Raw genomic sequence first — 26,076 nt, 5'->3', positions numbered from 1 at the left:
TCCTTCTCTGTGCTTGAACTTCTTCAACAGTTTTTTAATTGCATTTTGTATAACATCCAAACAAGTTGTTGTGTATGTAGTCTGTTTTGTTTTGCTTTGCTATAATAAAATACCCAAGAGAGTAATTTATAAGGAAAAAAGTTTATTTGCCTCACAATTCTGATGTCTGAAGGTTCATGGCTCTGATACCTGGAAGTCTCATCTGCCTCTGGTGGGAGCCTTAGGCTGCTTCCCCTCTGGGTGGAAGGTAAAGGGAAGCCAATATCTGCAGAAACGATATGGTAAGAAAAAAAGCAAGAGAGAGAGATGGGGAGGTCTCACATCCCATTTAACAAACAGCTCTCTCAAGAACTAATAGAGTAAGAAATCAACCTTCAGGAAAGGCATTAATGTATCCATGAGGGATCTATCTCCGTGATCTAAACAACTCCTACCAAGTCCAACCTTCAATATTGTGGATCAAATTTCAACATGAGGTTTGGAGGGGATATTAGTGTGAAACCTGAATATATGAGACAGGTCTCAATTTAGGAAGTTTATTTCACAAAAGTTAAGGATGCACACCCATGACACAGCGTCAGGGGTTCCTGATGATATGTGCCCAAGATGGTCAGGGCACAGATTGTTTTTACAGTTTGAAAGAGACATGAGACATCAATCAATATATGTAAGATGTACATTGGTTCTATCCAGAAAGGTGGGACAAATCAGAGCAGGGAGGGAGCTTTCAGGTCACAGATAGTTGAGAGACCAGTGATTGCCTTCTTTTGAGTTTCTGATGAGCCTTTCCTAAGAGAACAATCAGGTATACATTTATCTCAGTGAGCAGAGGGATGACCGAATAGAATGGGGAGCAGGTACAGCCTTAGCAGTTCCAAGCTTGACTCATTGGTTTAACTTAGTTTAACTTAGTGATTTTGGGGCCCCAAGATTTATTTTTCTTCCACATTAACATGGTCTGTAAAGTCTGACTACTACCTGCTTCTCAAAGCCAATGCTCTCCACTGTCTCCTTTGCTATGCTGCACTCCTCTCATCTATCTCTCTGATCTGCACAAATTCCAGCTTATTTCTACCATTGAGCATTTGAGTATTTTTTTTTGTATCTAGAATTGATTTTCTTTAAATTTTAGTTAGCAAGATGTAGCTCATTATTATGGTTTGCTAACATTGTCCATCTTCCCATCTTCGGAGAAGACTTTCCTGACAATTCATTTTATTTTTTAATTTTTTTATGGTGATTTGTGACATTCTGGTGCACCCATCACTCAAGCAATATACACTGAACCCAATTTGTAGTCTTTTATTCTTTGCTTCTTCCCGTCCTTTCCTCCAAGTCCCTAAAGTCCATTGTATCATTCTTATGCCTTTGCATCTTCATAGCTTAGCTTCCACTTAGGAGTGAGTAAGAACTACAAAGTTTGGTTTTCCATTCCTGAGTTACTTCAGTTAGAATAATACTATTCAGTTCCCTGCAGGTTGTTAAAAATGCCATTAATTTGTTCCTTTTTATGGTTGAGTAGTATTTCATTGTGTCTATGTGTGCGTATATATATGTGTATGTGTGTATAATGGAATTAATGGAATGCATATGTATATATATGTATACAGTATGTGAGTATATAATGAGTAGTATTTCATTATGTGTATGTGTATATATATGTGTGTATAATGGAATGTATATATGCATGTGTATATATATATACACACATAAGTATTTCATTGGTGTATGTGTATATATGCATTGTATGTATATGTGCATATATATGTATGTGTATATATGTATATGTGTGTATAATGTAATGAATATGTATATATATGTATAAAGTATATGTGTGTATAATGAGTAGTATTTCATTGTGTGTATATATGTGTGTGTATAATGGAATGTATATATGCATGTGTATATAGATACACATACACAAGTGTTTCATTGTGTTTATGTATATGTGTGTGTGTGTAATGGAATGCATATATGCAAAAAATTTTTATTAAAAAATGCATATGCATATATGTATTCCATTATACAACACACACACACATACACACAATGAAATACTACTCAGCTATAGGTATATATGCATTCCATTATACACACATACATATATATGCACATATACAAAAGGCAATACTGCTCAGCCATATGTATATATGCATTTCATTATACACACACATATATACTGTATACATATATACACACCATATATACACACACATATACATATATATGCACACACACACACATATATATACATATATGCATTCCATTATACACACACACACACACACACACACCATGATTTCTTTATCCACTTATTGATAAGCATTGGCTGGTTCCATATTTTTGCAGTTGGGAATTGTGCTACTGTAACATGCTTGTGCAAGTATGTTTTTTGTATAATGACTTCTTTTTCTTCAGGTGGATACCCAAGAATGGGAATGCTGGATCAAATGGTAGTTATACTTTTAGTTCTTTAGGGACTTTCCACACTGTTCTCAATAGTGGTTATCCTAGTTTATATTCCCACTAGCAGTATAGAACTATTCCCTTTTCACTGCATCCACCTTAGATAAATTTTTGAGTCACTCTCAGAGTTTACAATCCCAAGTATTTGACTACTCATGAGTAATTGTGTTTTGAAAAACCTGATGGAACATTGTACCTTCCAGAGAATTGGTTTCCCTTGGAAAGTAGCTGATGAAGACCTTACAGTGGTAGTCTGGCAAGGATTCTTGTGGATGTTTCATCTGATAAGTTCAGTGCTGCCAAGTTTGTGATGAGATGGCTCTGTAAATATGAAAATCCCAAGATGAAAACAGAGGCAGTGAGCATCCCCTCTATTCTAGTCCTGCAGTTCTCACTTGAGCAAACCACAAAACTTGAAGAAGAGCTCTTAAGGGAAATTAAGGAACTTTTTAGCAATAGTAAAACAAAAGGCTACTGAGAATTTAGAGAATGGTACCCTCTTGTGTAGTTTAAAAGTACTTTAGGATCTTACAGATGAGTCTCCAGCTTCCTGCAAGCACTTTACTGAAAAGCAGGAATTGACAATCCTCATGTAAGTCTGGGAAAATAATCTCACTGAAGTCAGAAAACTTTCTTTCAAAATGATCACTAAAGATGTGGTAAAGAATATAGCATTCTGACCCATAGCAAAGAAGGAGACATCGGCTATGTTGTTGCAGTAGTTGTAACCCACCTGACTTCTGACAAACAGCGTAAATATCCCATAACTTGTGAGGATTTTTCCTCTCAAGGAGCTCTATGCAACCATCCCAAATTTGCTAAGCTCAAGGTGTAAGATGGCAGCATTAAATACACTGGACCTACAGATCCTTCAATGTATTTTTTCCCACTCCTGGGTAAATTTTCTGAACCAGAGATTTGATACTGGTCACTATGGGCTACGTATCATGTCTGCAGTAAAAACTCCAGCAAATACTTCAAAATGTTAGTTGAAGAAAGATTACAGCCTGTATGTGACATCCAAGAGCACAGTGAAGCAAACCCTCAGATGCAGCAGATTGCAGCCTCCGTTCTAGAAGACTTTAGAATATCTTTCATGAATTATCAGAGAACCCCTCTCTCAAATACCTTTTTGAGCCTAAGGGGTTTCAGAGGTGCTACTTGTCCCTCAGCTTCAGATTTTTTGCCCTGTCAGCCACTGAACGTTGGAAAGAGAACAGGCTTCCTCACTGGCCTTTTACTGTTGATTTTATAATTACCATCATCCCAAATCAAGTCGGAATAATTTTGAGAACACCCTAATGCATATAATTTCGAAAAACTGAACTCTGGACTCTGGAAATACTTGGGGGCTCATATTGGAACAGCTCTTCCACTTATTTTTCTCTAGCCCTGGACGATTTCTTCACTGGGGAAATTTGTCGGGAAAGAGATCTGTTTACTCAGAGGAGAAATGGAAGAGCCTGTGGGAGACTTTTGCATTATGTTAAATTTCATATCAATATTTAAGAGAATCTGCTGAGTTGTTATTTCTGGTCATGTGAAGCCAGTGGGAAAGAAGTACATTTAAAAAAAAAGGCTCTGAGAAATACATACTTCACATATGCTCATAAATTTGTTGATTGGAAAGTAGGATCTCTGTTTGAGGGGGATAAAAGGAAAAAATGCTAGTCTGGTACCTTTTATATGAGGGTTGGAGGAGGGAAGAGGAATATATTTTTTTATAATTTCAGGTATTCTGTATTTGGTCTTTTTCCTCTAACTTCACAAATCAGGTTGAAAAAGAACAACGTTCTGTGTATGTGAATGTGCTGGTTGATCATGGTGATATTTAGGACTGAGAAGAGAGGGTTTAGATAAAGTGTATAAGTAACGGTCTCTCAAAATTTTAATGTAGGTGGATCTGTGACCAAAATTAGAAGGAAGTAGAAGAGCCAAAAATAGTTTGCCAAAAGATTTCAAGGACTGTTCTTACCTAGCATGGAGAAAAAAATAATATGGGCTTTTTTAAGAACCAGCCTCAACTACAATATAAATTGTTTTGTTTATGTCATCTGGAAAGCTCTCCTGCGGAATGGAGTATGAATTCCTTCCTTGCCTTATTACTGAAAAATAATGAGATGTGTTTTATCATTTGTGTGTTTAAATTTGCTTTTCAAAGAACAAAAGTGAATTTCTATCTAAGTATTAGCATATTTGAAAGCAAATAATCAAAACATGTTTCCCATAAATTATATTAGTTTATTCTCATAGCCATTAACTGTGTTTTGACTTTTTAATTAAATTCTACTTTTGGTGATCAAAAATGATAGGTTGCATTGTCCTCAATCCGGTAACTAACTAGTGACATAGCTAGAATTCAAAAGTCAGCTTTACTAAATGATTTTCCTTGGTCGTTTTCATTAGCATAGAGTTAGCTAGAATTCAATGGTATTATTTCCGTCTCCTAGCAATGGCACATATACAAATCTTAAGTTCCTGGACTTCATTCAAATGGGACAGCGTTAGGGAAGAAGTTGAATTTAAAGGAATCAACCAGAAAAAGGAGGCTCACTACTGAGGGTAATAGAGCCTGAAGCAACTCTCTTTGTCTTTACCAAGCAGCCATAGGTAATTTTTCTTGGGAAATGTAAATTCAGCTATGTGTGGAAAGGGAGTTGATAAAGAAGCAGCTCCAGTTTGATCAATCTCTAAGACTGTGCTCTTGCTAATTTTACAGCAGTGTATTTTCCAGGATGCATGACAAGGGACTCTAAGACAATGCTGTGTACTCAGGAGGTTTTAGAAAACATACCTTTTCACTGTCCAACAGTTCATAACATTTTTCCATATTGATTAACTACATGGATTCACTAGAGGCTCATCTTACTGAATCTGATACACATATTGTGAAAAGCTTCTGAAAGTTTTCTGCAAGAGAAGTCTGATATCATCTTAACTCCTGGGGGAATAGAAAATGTGCAGGAAAACAGCAACCTGGAGAGTGGTACAAAAGGAGCCAGCAACTTGCAGTGGTGGGAATGTCTTGCCATCTACATGGTCTGTAATCAAACCAAGCACTTCTGGTGATCAGGACTCAGACGTTAGGAGTTTTTTGGAGTATCACCCTGAAATGCAATGGAAGCACAAGGTCATATTGGGTCTCTATAGAGGCTAGGGCTTGCTTTAAGTGGGTAGTGGAACTAATCTTGGGGCTGCTGTCCTAAAGTGGCTATTACTCCTCCTGAACTCAAAGGCCAGTAAGACATTTTAGTATACATCCTTATAAAATGGTGTCCAATAATCACAGTTTCCAAACCTAGAGGAGAAACAAAGAAACGGGAGCTTGGAATAGGTTTAGAAAAACTAAAGATTGGAGAAGTTGAAATAGTTCCTTAGCTTCTACAGTATACAGATATGTTGAAATAGTGTTACATTTAATATAGCCAAAGTACTATAATCTTCAGGTAATGGTATCAACTTAAAAATAATCTTTTATTATTGTTTTCTTAAAATTGCTGTTTCCTTATGTGTAGACCAAGTACACTGGGAACCACTTTTTGGAAATTTTTGACCTATATCTATGTCTCTTGCAATGAGACACGAAATTTGTTTTCATTATAAAGTTTAAATACTAAATCTCTAATATACAATTTACTTAAACATATAACTAAGACATCTAAATAATGTATAATCTATTAACAAATTAAATAGGTTAACATCCTTGGTTGTATTGCTTTGAAGTGCTTAGGCAAAAATAAAAGATATTGGACAAAAATGTAAATATTTGATCTATTAAATACCAGTATGATGATTTATAGGAAAATATTCATTCATAGAAATTACTGTTGGTATCCTGAAATTTTGTGACATGGAGTCATAAGTTGAGTAAAGAAGGAAAGGGAGACTTAGAAATCTTGAAACTGCTAGACCATTAATTAAAAATAACATACGGTTAGAGTTTAAGCAAAAATAATTTTGTGTATAACTCTTTAAAGATTTCAATTTTAATAAAATCAATTTTTCCTTTTTTAAACTTATATTTTAAGTTTAGGGGTACAAGTGCAGATTTGTTACACAGGTAAACTTGTGTCATGGGGTTATATTGTATAGATTATTTCATCATTCAGCTTGATGGTTAATGAGTGTCAACTTGATTGGATTGAATGATACAAAGAATTAATTCTGGGTTTGTCTGTGTGGGTGTTGCCAAAAGAGATTAACTTTGAGTCAGTGAGCTGGGGAAGGCAGATCCACCCTTAATCTTGTGGGCACAATCTAATCAGCTTCCAGGGGATATAAAGCAGGTAGCCAGGTTCACTGGACGTGGTAGCTGATGCCTGTAATCCCAGTACTTTGGGAGGCTGAGGAGGGTGGATCATGAGGTCAGGATATTGAGACCATCCTGGCTAACATGGTGAAACCCCATCTCTACTAAAAATACAAAAACTTAGTTGGGTGTGGTGGCGAGCACCTCTAGTCCAGTCCCAGCTACTTGGGAGGCTGAAACAGGAGAATCCCTTGAACCCAAGGAGCAGAGGTTGCAATGAACCAAAATCACACCACTGCACTCCAGCCTGGGCAACAGAGCAAGATGCAATCTCAAAAAAATAAAAAGCTGGCAGAAAAATGAGACAGGCCTCACCTCCCAGCCTACGTTCTTCTCCCTCACTGAATACTGCTTGCCCTCTAACATCAGACTCCTAGTTCTTGTCTGGGGACTCAGACTGGCTTTCCTTGCTCCTCAGCTTGCTGACAGCCTATTGTGGGACCTTGGTTAATACTTAATAAACATCTATATATCTATATATATCTCTCTATATATCTATATATATCTCTCTATATATCTCTCTATATATCTATATATATATCTATATATATCTCTATATATCTATATATCTCTATATATCTCTATATATATCTATATATATTTATATCTATCTGTATCTATCTATCTATCTATATCTCCTGTTCTGTCCATCTAAAAGTATCCTTTCTTGTACACCCAGGTATTAAGCCTAGTACCTATTAGTTATTTTTTCTGATCATCTCCCTTCTTCCACAGTTTACCCTCCAAAAGGCCCTAGTGTGTGTTGTTCTCCTCTATGGGTCTATATGTTTTCATTATTTAGCTCCCACTGGTAAGTGAAAACATGTGGTATTTGATTTCCTGTTCCTTTGTTAGTTTGCTAAGGATAATGGCCTCCAGCTCCAACCATGTTCTTTCAAAATATATAACCTTGTTCTTTTTATGGCTGCATAGTATTCTATGGTGTATATATACAACACTATCCAGTCTATCACTGATGGGCATTTAGGTTGATTCCATGTCTTTGCTGTTGTGAATAGTGCTGTACTATATATAATAGAATATAAATCATTCTATTATAAAGACACATGTATGTGTATGTTCTCAATACGTGTGTCTTTATAATAGAATGATTTATATTCCTTTGGGTATATACCCCCCAGTAATGGAATTGCTGGGCTGAATGGTACTTCTGTCTTTAGGTCTTTGAGGAATTGCCACACTGTATTCCACAGGGCTGAACTAATTTACACTCCAATCAGCAATGTATAAACCGTCCTTTTTCTCCACAATCTCACCAGCATCTATTATTTTTTTGACTTTTTTTTTTGGTTTTTGAGACAAAGTTTTTTGCTCTTGTTGTCCAGGCTGGAGTGCAATGGTGTGATCTAGGCTCACTGCAACCTTTGTCTCTTGGGTTTAAGCAATTCTTCTGTCTCAGCCTCCCAAGAAACTGGGACTACAGGCATGCACCACCATGGCTGGCTAATTTTGTACTTTTAGTAGAGATGGGGTTTCACTGTGTTAGTCGGGTTGGTCTCAAACTCCTGACCTCAAGTGATCCACATGCCTTGGCCTCCCAAAGTGCTGGGATTACAAGTTTTAGCCACCACACCTGGCCATTTTTTGACTTTTAAATAATAGTCATTTTAACTGATGTGAGATGGTATCTCACTGTGATTTTGATTTGCATTTCTCTAGTGATGTTGAGCTTTTCTTCCTGTGATTTTTGGCCACATGTATGTCTTCTATTAGAAGGTGTTTGTTTTGTGTCCTTTGTATACTTTTTAAAGGGACTGTTCATTTTTTCCTTGTAAATTTGTTGAAGTTTCTTTTATATGCTGGTTGTTAGACCTTTTTCAAGTGCATAGTTTGCAAAAATTTTCTTCTATTACATAAGTTATCTGTTTACTTTGTTGATAGTTTTTTTTTCTGTGTAGAAGCCCTTAAGTTTAATTAGATTATATTTGTTGATCTTTGCTTTTGTTACCATTGCTTTTGGTGTCTTCATCATGAAATCTTTGCTTGTCCTTATGTCCTTAACGATATTGTCTAGGTTGTCTTCCAGAGTTTTTGTAGTTTCAAGTTTTACATGAAAGTCTTTAATCCATCTTGAGTTAATTTTTGTCTATGATGTAAGGAAGAGGTCCAGTCTTCATCTTCTGCTCATGGCTAGCCAGTTATTCCAGCACAATTTACTGAATAGAGTGTCCTTTCCTCATTGCTTGTTCTTGTCATATGTGTTGAAGATCAGATTGTTGTAGGTGTGTGGTCCTATTTCTGGGTACTCTGTTATGTTCCATTGGTCTGTGTGTCTGTTTTGATACCAGTACCATGCTGTTTTGATGACTGTGGCCCTGTAGTATAGTTTGAAGTCAGGTAGTGTGATGTCTCGAGCTTTGAACTTTTTGCTTGGGTTTGCCTTGGCTATTCCAGCTGCTTTTTGATTCCATATGAATGTTAGCATAATTTGTTTCTTCTAGTCCTGTGAAGAATGTCAGTGGTAGTTTGTAGGATTAGCATTGAATCTGTAAATTGCTTTGAGCACTATGGTCATTTTCATGCTATTGATTATTCCTATCCATGAGAATAGAATATTTTTTTTTATTTGTGTGGGTCACCTCTGACTTCTTTGAGCAGTGCTTTATATCTCTCCTCATAGAGATATTTCACCTCCTTAGTTAGCTGTATTACTAGATATTTTATTCTTTTTATGGCAACTGTAAATGGGAGTTCAATTGTGATTTGGCTCTCAGCTTAACAATTCTTGGTGTATAGAAATGCTAGTGATTTTTGCACATTAATTTTGCATACTGAGATTTTGATGAAGTTGTTTATTAGTTTAAGAAGCTTTAGGCCAGGCACAGTGGCTCATGCCTGTAATCCCAGCACTTTGGAAGGCTGACATGGGTGGATCACTTGAGGTCAGGAGTTTAATACCAGCTTGGCCAACATGGTAAAACCCTGTCTCTATTAAAAATAGAAAAAGTAGCCAGCCGTCCTGGTACATGACTGTAATCCCAGCTACTCAGGAGGCTGAGGCACAAGAATTATTTGAACCCAGGAGGCAGAAGTTACAGTCAGAGGGGATCAAACCACTTCACTCCAGCTTGGTTGACAAAGTGAGACTGTGTCTCACAAAATAAATAAATAAAAAGAGAAGCTTTTGAGCTGAGATGATAGAGTTAAATTCTACACATCAGAAGAGATTGGGGGCCGATATTCAACATTCTTAAAAGAATTTCCAGGGCTGGGCATGGTTCACCATTCTTAAAAGAATTTCCAGGGCCACTCATGCCTGTAATCCCAGCACTTTGAAAGGCTGAGATGGGCGAATCATGAAGTCAAGGGTTTGAGACCAGCCTGGCCTACATGGTGAAACTCTGTCTCTACTAAAAATAGAAACATTAGCCAGGTGTGGTGGTCGGAACCTGTAATCCCAGCTACTCGGGGCTGAGGCAGGAGAATTGCATGAAATGGGGAGGCAGAATTTGCAGTGAGCCAGGATTGTACCACTGCACTCCAGCTTGGGTGATAGAGCAAAACTTTGTCTCAAAAAAAAAAAAAAAAGAATTTCCAAACTAGAATTTAATATCCAGCCGAACTAAGCTTTATAAACAAAGGAGAAATAGCATCCTATTCAGATGAGCAAATGATGAGAGAATTTGTTACCCACCAGACCTGCCTTACAAGATCTCCTGAAGGAAGCACTTAATATGGGAAAGAAAGACTGTTATTAGCCACTACAAAACACACTGAAGTACACAGATCAGTGACACTATGAAGCAACCATATAAACAAGCCTGCAAAATAACCAGTTACCATAATGATAACAGGCTTAAATCCACACATATCAATACTAACCTTAAATATAAATGGGATAAATGCCCCAATTATAAGATATAGAGTGGCAAGCTGGATAAAGAACCAAGACCCATTGGTATGCTGCCTTCAAGAGGCACATCTCACATGCAGTTACACATATAGCTCAAAATAAAGGGATGGAGGAAAATCTCCCATGGAAATGGAAAACAGAAAAAAAAGCTAGGGGTTGTGGTTTTAGTTTCTGACAAAACAGACTTTAAACCAACAAAGATCAAAAAAGACAAAGAAGGGCATTACTTAATGGTAAAGGGTTCAATTCAACAAGAAGGTCTAATTATCCTAAATATATTTGCATCCAAAATAGGAGCACCTCAATTCATAAAGCAAGTTTCTGGTGACCTTCAAAGAGACTTACACTCCCACATAATAATAGTGAGAGACTGTAATACCCCACTGACTATAATAAGTTTTAAAATAATCATGTGTTTTCTTAGGCTGTTTACTGCCATTTGGTTAAACCCTATTTCCTAGAGTCATGCTTTTTCACAGATTCAAATTAGCTTTGTGAGTTACCACCAAATCAAAAGATGACAAATCCTAAGACGCACTTACACTAATAAGCAAAAAGTATTTTGCTTTTAATTTTTTTTACTCCTTCCTCACTGAACTACTTCAATTCCAAGTGCATTGGAATTGGAAATGCTCTTCAATTTTTAGACTAAAAGTAAGTCAAAGTGTTTTTTCTAAAATTTAGGTCCCTGCATCTCTCCAAACCTAGTTTGAGAATATATAAGAAAAATAATTTGAGTATAATTATTCCAAAGCTCATGTCTGTATTGGTGTGTTGCAAATAGGCGTATTGCTATAGTACACCTAGTTTGCCACATAGAAATGGGCATATTTTGCTGATTTCATGTTGGCCTATAAAAATATTTTAATTCACAAATAAAAGTAGAAGGTAGCTTTTGTTTTCAACCCTAACTTTAAAATAATAAGCTAGATAAATGCTGGTGTCATTTTTTGGAAAGAATTTACATTGTTCTCTATGAACTTGAAAGTTTTTACTGAACAAGAACTTTTTATTACATGTTCAGTGAAGTCAATTCTTTAAGTTTTATGGACATGACACTTAGCAAATTTCTGTATTTTTGATTATTTATTTGACATCTGGCTGTTAATTCATTTTACTTTTTCCCAAGTATCTGTTTGTGAGCTACAAGTGTGGTTGGCATTATTATAGGTGATTGATGTGTTATTTTTAAATGCATATACTGCATTTCAAATTAAATTAGATAATTCTGTTTTAATAATATTTAATATCCATTATTTTATAGACAGTTCTCATCCATTTTTATGATTTAAATTTTATTTTATTAGAGTATATATTAGAGAAACCCACATATTAACAGCCTCTCTAACAAGGTGAAGATATGTTTTATACTTTATTCTTTTCAATTAGGCATATTATATATTTTTGTTACCTTTTACATTATTAAAATTGTATAGAGTTGTATATACAACTATATAATATCAATAAGTATAATATATATGATAATACATATATTTTTTGTATATTGAACAATGCATAGGCAATTTATCGTGAACTACACACATACATGCTTTACTTTGGACTCCCTATGACCTTATCTATGACAATCACAGTGACATCTTATTTTTGACATATTTTGAGAGATAATCTTTTGCATGCTTCTGATGATAGAGGTTTGATGATATTAAGAAACACTTCACAATAATGTTGCTGTATTCATTATATTTAAGGGAAATAAGTAAAAAATCTGTGCTAAAATATCCTTCTCTTCATAATTAATCAAGTTTCTTTTCAGCAGCATGATTTTAGTATTACCTCTTACCCCACCCACCATGTGTCAAATTTTAACTTACATTATATAACAAAAATGTTGTTTTGAAATGTGAGCTATTAGGTTTCTAGAAATGGATGGTTATCTTATGTAAGTATGGTTGTGTGTGCTATATGAATAGTCTCTTACATTTCACTGGAGATTTTGAGCATTTGACTTCTTGTTAACTAAAACATGAAGTATAGGATGTGCTTATGTACAGGATATTTATTCAGTGTTTTCATAGCTTTTACATATAACTGAGAGTAGGATTTTGGCCACTTTTCATACAGAGAAGCATATTCTCATCTAGATAGTTAAAAAAAAAAAAAAAAAAAGAACAAAAACCTTCCAAGCACAAATTGCTAGAACTTGTTTGGTCAGCAAATCTGTTATGTAGTTTTATGAAGATGAATTCTGCTGAAAATATCTTGTGCATTCCTTTTTCAGAAATACCAAAGAAAAACATGGCATTGCCAGAGTTGTATTAACCATGTATAGTTATGAATCCTGTTTTTAAATGTAATTAGGAACATTGAAGCAATTTTTTTAAAAGAGTGTTTAATGTAAATAGTCTAAAATTAGCCACATTCCTAGTGGCTTGGCTAGATATATTACCTTGCTGACTTTATGATATCTTCAAAAAATTAAACTTGGGTTCCAACTGAGTTGACTGCAGAGCAAGAATATTCAAATGAACCCTTCTTAAATATTTGTTGCCTGCATGTATTCCATTATAATTCTTTTTCCTTATTAATCATTAGCTTCAAATGATAATTTTCATCCTTTTCTTTTTTCAGAGTATTTTGTAAGACTCTCTAATATCTTGGTTGCATAAATAGTAAAAATATATGAAAGAATTTGTTTAGTAAACTTTTTTCCCTGCTGTACTAACCTCTGAGTTAATTGAAATTCTTCCAGAAGCAAAAGCCAAATGAAAGGAATAGTAACGAGCATTTGCACCCAAAGATTGGGAAGAAACTTGTGCTAAATGAGTTGTCTAGATATCTGTCTTGGGAGCAACTACAGAATGTGCTGCAGGGTCAGGGAACTCAGTTACCATCCGTGACTGCCTATTTAAAGCACAAGGAATAGGAGGCAGGGAATACAGATTCTAGTTATTTTACTGAAGAAATGGGGTTCATACTATTTTCTCTATCAGCTAACCATGTTATATGCAAGATAATGCATTTGAAGGTGATTTGGAAATACTTGCTAAGTAATACAAACTATTGAAAGAAAATAGCAACTATTAAATTTTTCCTATTTCTTGATTTGCAATAGGCACATATAATCTGACTTAATTCTTACTATCACTCTATGATGGATAAATTCTTATTATTTTGATACTGAAAAAAAGAAATGTAAAAATGGTTAGGTAACTTTCCCAAGCTCACTCAATCAGAGATGGTGGAACTTGCAAGGGAATGCAGGTATGACCTTTATACCAGACTGCCTCCATTGTGGAAATATTAGGAATTTTAAAAAGTAACAGTAAACAGGGAAAGTAGAATTGATGTATGTCTAAATTGTATTGCATATTTAATATTATGGTTTTTGTTTGTTTTGAGACAGGGTTTCACTCTGTTGCCCAGGCTGTAGTGCAGTCAGACAATCTTGGCTCATTGCAACCTCCTTTTTTCAGCTCAGCCTCTGGAGCAGCTGGGACTGCAGGTGTGCACCATCATGCTTCGCTAATTTTTGTATTTTTAGTAGAGATGGGATTTCCTCAGGTTGCCCAGGCTTGTCTCAAACTCCTGGGCTCAGGTGATTCACCTGCTTCAGCCTCTTAAAGTGCTGGTATTAGAGACGTGAGCCACCATGCCTGGCCTATTCTGTTCTTAAATAGTTTATTTTTCAGTACACCTGTCAAAAGATTTTTGAACAAATTGAAAGAGTATAAGCATGCTTAGCAATATTTTGAGGATATTCTTGTTATAGTCTCAAATATAGACAAGGGTATAAAAATAACTAGAATAGAAAGAGCAAAGAGAAATTGCTGAAAAAACTTGCTGAACAGAAAGGTTGTTGCCTTAGACAATGGATGCCTTAGAATTAGCAATAATGTTCAAAGAAAAAATGTTTCCGGGTAACATATGAGTTAATTAAAAGAAAGACATTCCAATTGGCTGATTCCACAGTGAATAATCTGAAAGTAGAGCACCAGAAACATACGGTGCCCATTCACATTGTGATCTACTGAACTTAACAAGGCATTATATAATAAGTATAAAAAAGACTGCTTTATAGTTCATAAGACTTTACAGTTTTACTTGTCATTTATATAAAGCTTATTTCATTACATTTATTCTCAAGTTTTACCAGGAACCTCGTTATTAGAATTGGAATCTGACTAAGGCTTAGGGGAAAGTATCTTATTTCTACTGAGTAATCCCTACACATTAGGCCACTGAATTCACATAATTCATCTTATTTAAGAGTCACAGCGAGCCCAAAATATTATTATTCCACTATTACTGATGAGGCTTAAAGATCTCTAATAGAATGCAGGATAAAATACATATGTTTTAGAGCTAGTACTTGAATCTACTAAATCATTTAACTTTCTAAAGGTACAATATTGACTTATTCAGATAAGGTTATTATTGCCTATCTCTCTCAGCCTCATCAAAAGCACATTATGAAGCCATTATTAAGTGATTTGAGCCAAAAAACAACCTAAGTGGTCCAAAGAGAATGATTGTTTTTAGTTAAATTAGAATTACATCAAACTTAATTTACTTACTGCAGCCTCTTGTGTATTTAGCACTGAGTCTTCGGTATTTACTTTACATCTATGTACATGCTGCTATAGAGCCAGATTGCCTAGTTTTAGAAATACGAGATTCTCCTCTCACTAGTTGTAATGAGAAATAGGAGGGTGGTAACGATGATAATGAAGAAAAAAAGAAATGAAGATGGTGGTAATAAGAATAATAACAGTGATAAAAGTTTTACAGTGTACCAAGCACAAGGAAATTTTTATTTCAAGAAGCACAAAACAAGTGTCAAAATTTGGGTGAGGATCGGTGGTGGTGGCAGAGAGAATATTCTGAGACAAGAGAGTATAAGAACTCAAGTGTGGGCCAAGTTTACTGAGGCAGTTTTAAAAGAAACAGAAAATGCCTTTCACTCATACTCATCTCCCAGTATGTCTCCCTTAATCCTACCCTGAAAGAAGAGCTTTCCATGAAACCCAAGTCAAACTGAGAACACTGTATCACTATGTGATGTATTGTGTATTCATGTAACAGTTGTTTGCAAATCAATAGGGAGCTAAATCACACAGAGTAAAGCAATGGAATGGTGCATGGTTAGGAAACAGACCTCAGGAGGGACAGAAACCAGGAATTCTAATGTGAAGAATGAGTTTATTATATCCTTATTCACAGTGGATACCTTGTCTCTTATCTCTCAGATTTCTCTGTTTTATTATTTTTCCACTCTCTGTAGACAGTTTATTTTAATGTCTCTGTGCATATTAAAATGTAATTCCAGTTCCAAGTTTACAGAATTTCATGCAGAAATTTAACAGAGGTTTTTTCTGAACAGTATATAAATAAACTGTCTACTCTACCTTCTTACTTTTCTTTCTTGGTTTCATGATTGTGTTGCTGCCTCATCTGTGCTTTTTCTGTCATTCTCAGCAGATTAGAAGCTGAGAGCACATTTTCTGTTTTGTTCCTCAGTGTCCACTTAGACCTTGTCAAGGACTAAATATCCAGTACATATATATTGAAAAAATCGTGGATAAATCTCAGATTCCAGATACATATATACAGAAATATTTGACTTACGAACTAGTTAAATAGAGAGTATCCGGGGAGTTTTGTGTATGAGAGAGAAACAGATTATATAAGAGCTTCCAGAAAATAGTTTCTGGAGGTAAGCATTGCTAATGGGGAATAATAGCCTTAATGACTGTCCGCCTTTTCAGACTCAAAAGCATCATTATCATAAACGATAATCAGTCTCTTCTCTGTAAATTAAGATTCTCTATTCTTATTCACTCAATTTCCTGGAAGAATATTGAGAAAAAATATTGAAGAGAAGTGAGGGAATGCTCAGCCAAGCCGAATCTTGACCCAATGAAACATGATAGATATAAATATTGATAGATATAGATATCAATAATATAATTGTGTATATTATACAATTTCACTTGTTGTTTATGATATACCAAATACTAACAAAATATATGTACTTTACATATATTTTCTTACCCAGTGTAGACACCAATTTATGATGTGAATGTTATTTAAAAAAAGTCAATTTAATATATGAGAAACAGACATTTGGTAAAAGGGTTTGATGCACTGAGGATTTTCATTTGGGTACTCTTATTTTAAAGCTCATGGTCTTAGCTAAGACTCTATAATAATACCTTATTACTATTTCAGGGCAATTTTAGGGTATTGGTTAAGTGCCAGGTGATCCACTCAGGTTTTTACAATTTCATGAACCTTAATTTTATACTCCATCTTCCATCCCACATAGAATTACCTCATATCCATTAAGATTTCACCTAAATTTCAATTTTATGTAAGTACTTGTTTTTAACTCACGCTACAGTGCTACATGTGGATCTCATGCCTACTTAAAAATAAACCTAGTTTGTTTATTTCTATTTGCCTCATAGAAAAATTGCCCTATTCTAAATTGTGCAGTTTCTTAATTCAGCTATAAAATAATTCATTTAATTTTCCCTTATGTTTTCTTTCTATTTCCTCTGTTTTACTGCTTTACCATGAATTTATGAAACACTGTTATGAGCTTATTGCTGTGAAGTTCTTTTTATAAATTCACCTGATTAAATCCTTTCTAATTTTAAGAGTGGTATAATGATAATATAATCTTTTTTAAAAGTCCTTCTTTTCTCCCTTGTTTTTTTTTTTAATTTTATTGTTTGTTTTGTAAACACATTGCCTCCTAAAACAGTCTTTTATTCCTTTGGTCATTGTTTTAGAGTGCTTCAGATATTAAGATACCAGGATTGGGAGTTAGACCCAGCTATGTTTAAATTTTGGAAACTACAAATTGTTAAATGAATAAACTCTTTAATCTCCCAAAATGACAATAACACTACGTTGCTTATGGTTGCTATGCAGAGTAAATAAGATAATATAATTATCCCTGCCTTCTGCTCTTCAAAGCCCTCCAGAATTGCATTTTATAATCCTCTTTGACAAACAGCCCTTATAATTCAGTCAGATCAGCACAGTCAGTTTTCTCAGATACCCCTGTCCTATCACATTGTTTGTGATTTTCTGCCTTCCATTACCTATTTCTTCTGGATATACAGAAAATAGCCTGCTCTAAGTTCATCATAGAAGACCATCAAATAGTTCATCATAGAGGGCCTTGTATGAGAGAGAGAGAGACAGTGTGTGTGTGTGTGTGTGTGTGTGTAATCTGTAGTTTTTAGTTTCAATATTGTTACCAAAGGATTCTAAGAGTATGGAAAAAAATGTGACCACAGAGGATATGATACAACTAAGTACTGCAGAGACTGAGAGATTAAGACTGGGCTAGGGGCCCAGGACACTAATTAGAATTCATAATTTTTCTTTGACTTGCTGTGTCATCTTGAGCAAGTTACTTAATCTCTCTGTAACTTAGTTTCCTCATACATAAAAATATAATAAAAGTATGTCATAGGAATTATTGTGAATATTAAGAGAATAAATTTATATAAGGGGCTCCAATATTATTAACTACTATTATTACAACCCTAGCAGATTTCTTTCTCAGTCTTTTGGATGTTTCAACTATGTAAGAGTATTGGTGAGGCCCTAAAATCATTTTGTTGGTGACATTGCAGTTGTCGCAGTATGGGTTTGTTTACAAGTGACAGTCCAATGACAAATATAAAATGCTCAGAGGGACTTTCACCAAGATGGCTGAAATTAATGTGCAAAAATCATAAGCATTCCTATGCACCAATAACAGACGGAGAGCCAAAGCATGAGTGACCTCCCGTTCACAATAGCTACAAAGAGAATAAAATACCTAGGAATACAACTTACGAGGGAGGTGAAGGACCTCTTTAAGAAAGAATTACAAACAACTGCTCAACGAAATAAGAGAGGACACAAACAGATGGAAAAACATTCCATGCTCATGGTTAGGAAGAATCAATATTGTGAAAATGGTCATACTGCCCAAAGTAATTTATAGATTCAATGCTATCCCCATCAAGCTACCATTGACTTTCTTCACAGATCTGGAAAAAACCACCTTAAACTTCATATGGAACCAGAAGAGAGCTGGCATAGCCAAGATCTAATACTAAGAAAAATAAAAGAAAAAGAAAAAGCTTGAGGCATCACACAATCTGACTTCAAACTATTCTACAAGGCTACAGTAATCAAAAAAGTATGTTACTGGTACCAAAACAGAGATACAGACCAATGGAACAGAACAGAGTCTTCAGAAATAATGCCACATATGTACAATCATTTGATGTTTGACAAACCTGACAAAACAAGCAATGGGAAGAGGATTCCCGATTCAATAAATGGTGTTGGGAAAACTGCCTTCCTAGCCATATGCAGAAAGCTGACACTGCATCCCTTCCTTACACCTTATATAAAAATTAACTCCAGATGGATTAAAGATTTAAACCTAAGACCTAACGCCATAAAAACCCTAGAAGAAAACCTAGGCAATACCATTCAGGACACAGGCATAGGCAAGAACTTCATGACTAAAACACCAAAAGCAATAGCAGCAAAAGCCAAAGTCAACAAATGGGATCTAATTAAACAAAAGAGCTTCTGCACAGCAAAAGAAACTATCATTACAGTCAACTGGCAACCAACAAGATGGGAAAAACCTTTTGCAATCTACCCATCTGACAAAGGGATAATATCCAGAATCTACAGATAACTTAAACAAATAAAAAAAAAATCAAAATGTGGGCAAAGGATATGAACAGACACGTTTCCAAAGAAAATATTTATGCAGCCAACAAACATGAAAACAAGCTCATCATCACTGATCATTAGAGAAATGCAAGTCAAAACCACGTTGAGATACCACCTCATGCCAGTTAGAATGGCGATCATTAAAAAATCAGGTCACAACAGATGACAGGATGTGGAGAGACAGGAATGATTTTACACTGTTCATAGGAGTGTAAATTCAACCATTGTAGAAGATAGTGTGGCGATTCCTCAAGTGTCTACAACTAGAAATGCCATTTGACCCAGCAATCCCATTGCTGTTTATATGCCCAAGGAATTATAAATCAATCTCTATTTACAAAGGCACATAGACACATATGTTTATTGTGGCACTGTTTACAATAGCAAAGACTTGGAACCAACCCAAATGTCCATCAATGATAGAATGGATAAAGAAAATGTGGTACATATACACCATGAAATTACTATGCAGCCATAAAAATGGATGAGTCCATGTCCTTTGTAGGGACACGGATAAAGCTGGAAATCATCACTCTCAGCCAAGTGATGCAAGAACAGAAAACCCAGCACTGTATGTTCTCACTCATAAGTGAATGTTGAACAATGAGAACACATGGACACAGGGAGGGGAACATCAACACCAAGGCCTGTTTGGGATGGGGAGTTAGGGAGGGATAGCAGCAGGTGGGGGTATTGGGGAGGGATAGTATTAGGAGAAATATCTAATGTAGATAACGAGATGATGGATGCAGCAAACCACCATGGCAGGTGTATCCCTATGTAACAAAGTGGCAGGTTATGCACATGTACCCCAGAACTTAAAGTATAATAAATTAAAAACTCAGGGGTCATTCTGCTTTGATTTACACTATTATCTACTGACTGAGTGATCTTGGGCAAGCTGTCTCTGTAAGCTTGATTTCCTCATGGGTAACATGAGCATACTTGTCTCAAAGGGTCAATGTTCAAATAAGATAATACATTTAAAGTACTTAGCACAGTGCCTAATGAACAGAATTCTATACCTCAGTAATGTTTCTCATTGCTGCTCCTGCTGTTCTTTCTATAATAATATATTGTTTAAATCACTTCATTGTGAAATAGATAATATTTAGAAGCCCTTGTAAACAAACAAAAGAAACTATATGCCTTTTCTATGGCAAAACAAAAACAAAAACCAAACAATAATAACAACTTGACTTTCTATCACTTATAATGGTTTCCTTCTCTTTCCTATTCTGAAAATTCAAAGAGCTAGAAATCCTTTTGTATAGCAAATCTTCATTTTTCAAATAAGATGTCTTTCTGAATGGGGAGATTAATTGGTCTTCCATACTTATATGAATTAAATGAGCTTTTTTTTCAGTCTTGTTGAGATTAACATCAATGAGTAATGGGATTAATCATTGGGGGAGTAAAGGAGTAAGTTTACCAGATTTTGGCTTACTCTGATGAAACGTATCAATCCGTCCCCTGTGAGTTTATGGCTTCATTAAATCTCTGGGAACTTGGAAGCATAGCAGCAAAAGAACAGTTAGAGAAACTGGTAATGTTTTCTAGGATGAGTTTATGTCCAGGAAACACAAAAAATCCCTTTCACCTTTTACTATTACTACTTTTATTAACCAAGATTAGAAAACCAAGGAGTAATGCAAAGAGAGAGAAGGAATTACTGAAGGAGCAATTTGTTGAAGAAGGAAATAAAAAGTGGGACTCAAAGCACTAAGAGTATGATAAACCTTTTGTATAAAAAGTGTATTTCCTCTTTTTAAATTGAGTGAAGATGAGTAAAATAGGGGGAAATTGAAAGAAGTTTGTGATGGGAAGATGCGAATATTTGTGTGTTAGACTGATTTGCTCAATGAAAAAGTAGAGAAAATATCAGAGGAAGCATAGATTTGGGGAGCAAAGAAAATACATAAAACAATCACATTTGGTGGTAATTGCCAAACCTTTTTCTATAAAGGACCAGATGAGAAACATTTTCAGTTTTGTGGGCCATGCAATCTCTGTTGTAACTCCTCAACTCTGCCATTGTAGAGTGTGATTAATTTTACTTCAACATTACTTGGCTAAGGGATTTCAAAGCAGCTGGTAAAACATTATTTCTGTGTGTCTTTGTAAGGATGTTTCCAGAAGAGATTATCATTTGGATTGGTGAAATGATTAAAGCAGATGGCCATCCACAGTGAGAAAGCCCAAATAGATAAAAATGTAGAAGTGATAACTCTGTGGAGTTTTAATTTGGATATCTCTGATGATTAGTTTTTTAAGTGTTTCCTTTATATACCTTTTTTGGTACTTCTGTATCTTCTTCTGAGAACTGCCTGTTCAGATCTTTTGCCCGTTCTTCAATTGGGTTACACATTTTCTTAATCATTAGTTGTTTGAATTCTTATATATTTTAGAAATGAACTCCTTTTCTGATGCTGAACTCATAGAAGTAGGTAGGAGAATGATGGTTACCAAGAGTAGGGGATGAAGGAGTTGAAATGATGGTGAAAGGGTACAGACTTTCAGGTTAGAATAAATACGTTCCAGAAATCTATTGTGCAACTATAGTTAATAAAATGTACTATATGATTAAAAACTGCTAAGATGATATTTTTCAAGTGCTCTCACTGCACAAAAATGAAGAATATGTGCAGTAGAGAATATGTTAATTAGCTCAATTTAGCTATTCCACAACATATACATATTTCAAAACAACATTTTGTACATGACAATATATACAATTTTTGTAAATTAAAAAAAAGGCAGAGAAAAGGCAAATTTACTTTCACTCTTTGAGCTGGGACATCCAACTTCTCTTAGCTGGACATGAGCTCACCTGGTCCATGTTGTGTCTCCCTTTTTTTTTTTTTTTTTTTTTGGTAGAGATGGGGTTTTGCCATGTTGCCTAGGCTGGTCTCAAACTCTGGAGCTCGAGCAATTTGCCTGTCTCATACTCCCCAAGTGCTGGGATTACAGGTGTGAGCCATCACACCTGCCCTTAGCTGTCCTTTATAATTAAAAAATTTGCAGAATTTTTCTCCACCTCTGAAGTAGTATGGTCTGTTTTCTTTCCCCAAATTCTTTGTGATAATTCTGGAAGATATAGACATTCTAGGGTCTTTTACCAGCTCTGGGTAATTTATATAAGTATTTTGTAGTTAATATTTTTATTTTTTGTTTTATGCTTTGGAGGGGCATTCAAGGGACCAGGGGCTCACTGATTATTTCAGTGTTTTGCTTGCTATTGTTGACTTACTTGCTTACTTGCTATGCCTTACCTATAGCAAAGTTTAATCCATTAATAATATTCAACTTTTAAATTTAGAAAAATCACATATATGTAATCCATTCCCTTCGCCTCCATCCCCTCACCTCTGCACATTTATTTGCAGGTGCTTTTTTTCCTTAGAGTCAAATATTTTAACGAGGATTGTAAGTAAAGTATACTGCCCAGCCCCTTGTCATGGTGATGATTATGTAATTCACACCAGGCTGTTTTGGGTGGTCATAGAATTTTAAAATTGGAACTAGGAGAAACCAAGTTTTTGAATTTCTGCATCAAAACTAGAAATATGCAGAGTTTATGCTTATAGTCTCATGAAGAAATTTTTGGCGAGGGAATTAGCATAGAGAATTTAGGACAAATGTGAGACAAATTTATAGAATTCTAATTGCATTTTATTCTGTTTTTAACAATCACTAAAGTTTCTTTATCCCCTGCTATGATTCTCTGTGTTGCCTAAACTGGTTCAGATTGTGTTCCTGTGTCTTGTCATCAAAAGACAGTCCTGGACCTTACCCTTTTACAATGAATATATTCTTTTACAGTTAGCCATACAATAGGGATCCATGATTTCTATTGTCCAACTGGGAAAGCCAAGAAAGAAGAAAATGTCAGTGATAATCTAACTATCATTGGAGAATAAAACACTATGGAGTTTTACTTCCATGTAAATGCTGTGATAACTATAAAACAAAGGGTGAAAAATCAGAAGTTTACTGAGTGTATTTTCACTTTCTATTCTTTCTGGCAAACAAATTGATGACTTTGTATTGTTTCTAAAATACTTATAAGTATAAAACCTAATTAAGAGTGTAGCTCCTCTATTGCTATGTTTAATTAAATGTAATGATTTATTGAAATTGTGACACCATATCCCTGCTCTTACTTAATTCCAAATGGCGGAGTATACTAGATTGCAAGTATTTCTGCAACTGCCTAAGGACAGTGGTTAATTTTACTACCTTGACTAATACTTTGATTGCTGCTGCTTTAATCAAGCTTCCCATCTACCTAAATCAGCTATTACAGACATAAGAATTGAACATTTTATACAAAACACGGTGGCTAAATTTTTATATAATGATTTCAATAGAGAATAAGAGACATGTCATATAGCAGCAGCTGTCATAGTTGAACAACTTCAAAATCACGATCCATCATAAATAATTGCGGGGATTACATAGAATAATGAACATTTTATATGCTTACCATTGGCTGGTGTTGTACTCCAGCCTCCTTTTAACTTTCCAGCATAAATAGCTGGTAAGGTGGTAACAAACAAATGTGCTTTCAGTATCTAAATAGTCAAAGTAATCCCAGCTACTCAGGAGGCTGAGGCAGGAGAATTGCTTGAACCCAGGAGGCAGAGGTTGTGGTGAGCTGAGATCATGCCACTGCACTCCAGCCTGGGTAACAAGTGAAACTCCATCTCAAAAAAAAAGTCAAAGTAAAACCCCAAGCTTAACCTCAGGGACCCCCAACTGATGTGGCCCTAAATATTCAGCAGAGTGAAAACATGAATAGGAATTGAATGAAGCAGTACAGCTTAGGCTTTATTAATGAAGGATCCACAATTCTCAACAGCTTAAAATAATAAAGATTTATTTTCCACCTATGGTACAAGAAGGATACCACGTTACACATCAGAATAACGAAATACCACATTGGAGTATGATACCGACCATTGGAAAGGATGTCAGGGGAGGGAAACTTTGGACTCTACTCTCAGGAATATTAATTGTTAAAGCTATTGTAGAAAGCAGTCTGGAATTATTTATTGAAATTAAGTGCGTTTTTGCTCTGTGGTTCAGCAATTTGCCAAAGAAAGTCTCCCAAAACCTACAAGAATGCACAAATAATTTTGAGTAATAGGAAGAGAATACTAATAGTCTTTATATAAATTAAAGCATTTATTCCATGAATGCACAATGCATATACTTAAGTACCTGTATAAAACTATACACTATAGTTCTTACAGGAGGGTAGAAAATAGGAGTGATGATGAAAGGACATGAGAAAATTTAACATAAATATAAAATGTCCTGTGCTGGACTAATGATATTTTTAAAATGCTATGAATTGAGGAAAAAAATTTACTAAACTCTTTTACCTGATATTAAATCCAAATTTTAAATAAGATGGGGAAGAAGTTGTTAAAATAATATCTACAAACATTTATTTCTGTTTTAATTGTTTTTGGTCCATTGTAGCCAGTCTACAGGAGTTCTTTAGTTCTGGACATATAGGCATCATTGGCCAGTATATTTTCTGCCCCTAGAGAACTCATAGATCCATTTAATAATCAGCAATTTTATTTTAACTTTATATTAGTCACCAGGATATAAAATGAATAGAATTTTTATTTTTCCTTATCATGCAGGGCTAACATAACACATGGAAAAAATAGAAAATACAAGAATAATAAATGTTCAACAAACTATACTGTGACATAATAAATTATATCAGATTAGAGTTGGGTAAGAGACAAATACAGAAAGTAGAATTTGGGAAATTGTTTGTGGTTGCAGTGCAGATGTGTATACATTCAGGTACAGAGAGTTCACTTCCATTGCTTCTGGCTTAGCTATGGTCCATTTGTAAATAATTTATTATGCTTGCATTTTAAATTTTAATATTAGTTGTGGAAAATAAGTGAATACATACAATTTTTTAAAAATCAATATAAACATACAAAAACAGTAGTTGATGTGTTTCTGACAGTTTCTTTACACACGTACACATACCTACCATAAACACATACACACATACTTTTTGCAGCATTACACAGTTGTATAAAACCTTTTTAGTTTAATGTATCATGAATATTCTTACATCATAAACTTGTCTCTAAAGCATTGTTTTTTGAGTCATAAAGACATTTATTTCATGAATTTTGCTTGATACCTGTGCATTTTAAAACCATTTTATTGAAGTATGACTGACATACAAAAAGCTGCACATTTTTAATGTTTACAACTTGGTAAGTTTGGAGCTAAGTCTGTACATGCGAAATCATAACCATAACCCATGCTATAAATAAAGCCATCATCTCAAAGGGTTTTCTGCTTCCTATTCTTTTTTAAAAAAACTTAAATACAGATGTATGTAGTATCCACATACATAGCACCGAGTCAAGATAAAGAACTTACCATCTCCCTTGAAAGTACTTCCTGCTGTTTGCAGATAATATGTCTGACTGCACCCATCTGCTTCCCTGCTTCTCCTAACTCAAGCAACAACTGATCTGATTTCTATCACTCCAGATTACTTTTGTCTGTTCTGGAACTTTATTCAAATAAAATTATAGAGGATTTATTCTTTCATGTTTAGCTTTTTTCCCCCCCAGATTACAGTTTTATTAGAGCAAAAGTTTATAAGTCGGAATTAGCCAAAAGAGTAGATGCATAGTGTGAGGTCAGGGAGTGCCCCCAAGAC

The 26,076-nt window shown here is 35.0% G+C and overlaps 1 long non-coding RNA gene across 1 annotated transcript; it reads right to left on the bottom strand.

Moving 5' to 3' along the window:
* Nucleotides 1-140: 140 nt before the first annotated feature.
* LOC118151805 (uncharacterized) lies at nucleotides 141-26,076 on the bottom strand. Its single transcript, XR_004740217.3, has 4 exons — nucleotides 25,791-26,076; nucleotides 5,443-5,573; nucleotides 2,663-2,787; nucleotides 141-265 (listed from the first exon to the last, which is right to left on the bottom strand). It is a non-coding gene; the product is annotated as an uncharacterized LOC118151805 (long non-coding RNA).

This window comes from Callithrix jacchus, chromosome 1 (genome assembly GCF_049354715.1).
Source record: "Callithrix jacchus isolate 240 chromosome 1, calJac240_pri, whole genome shotgun sequence".
NCBI classification, from domain to species: Eukaryota; Metazoa; Chordata; class Mammalia; order Primates; family Cebidae; genus Callithrix; species Callithrix jacchus.
This window is presented reverse-complemented; position numbering and strand designations above follow the sequence as displayed.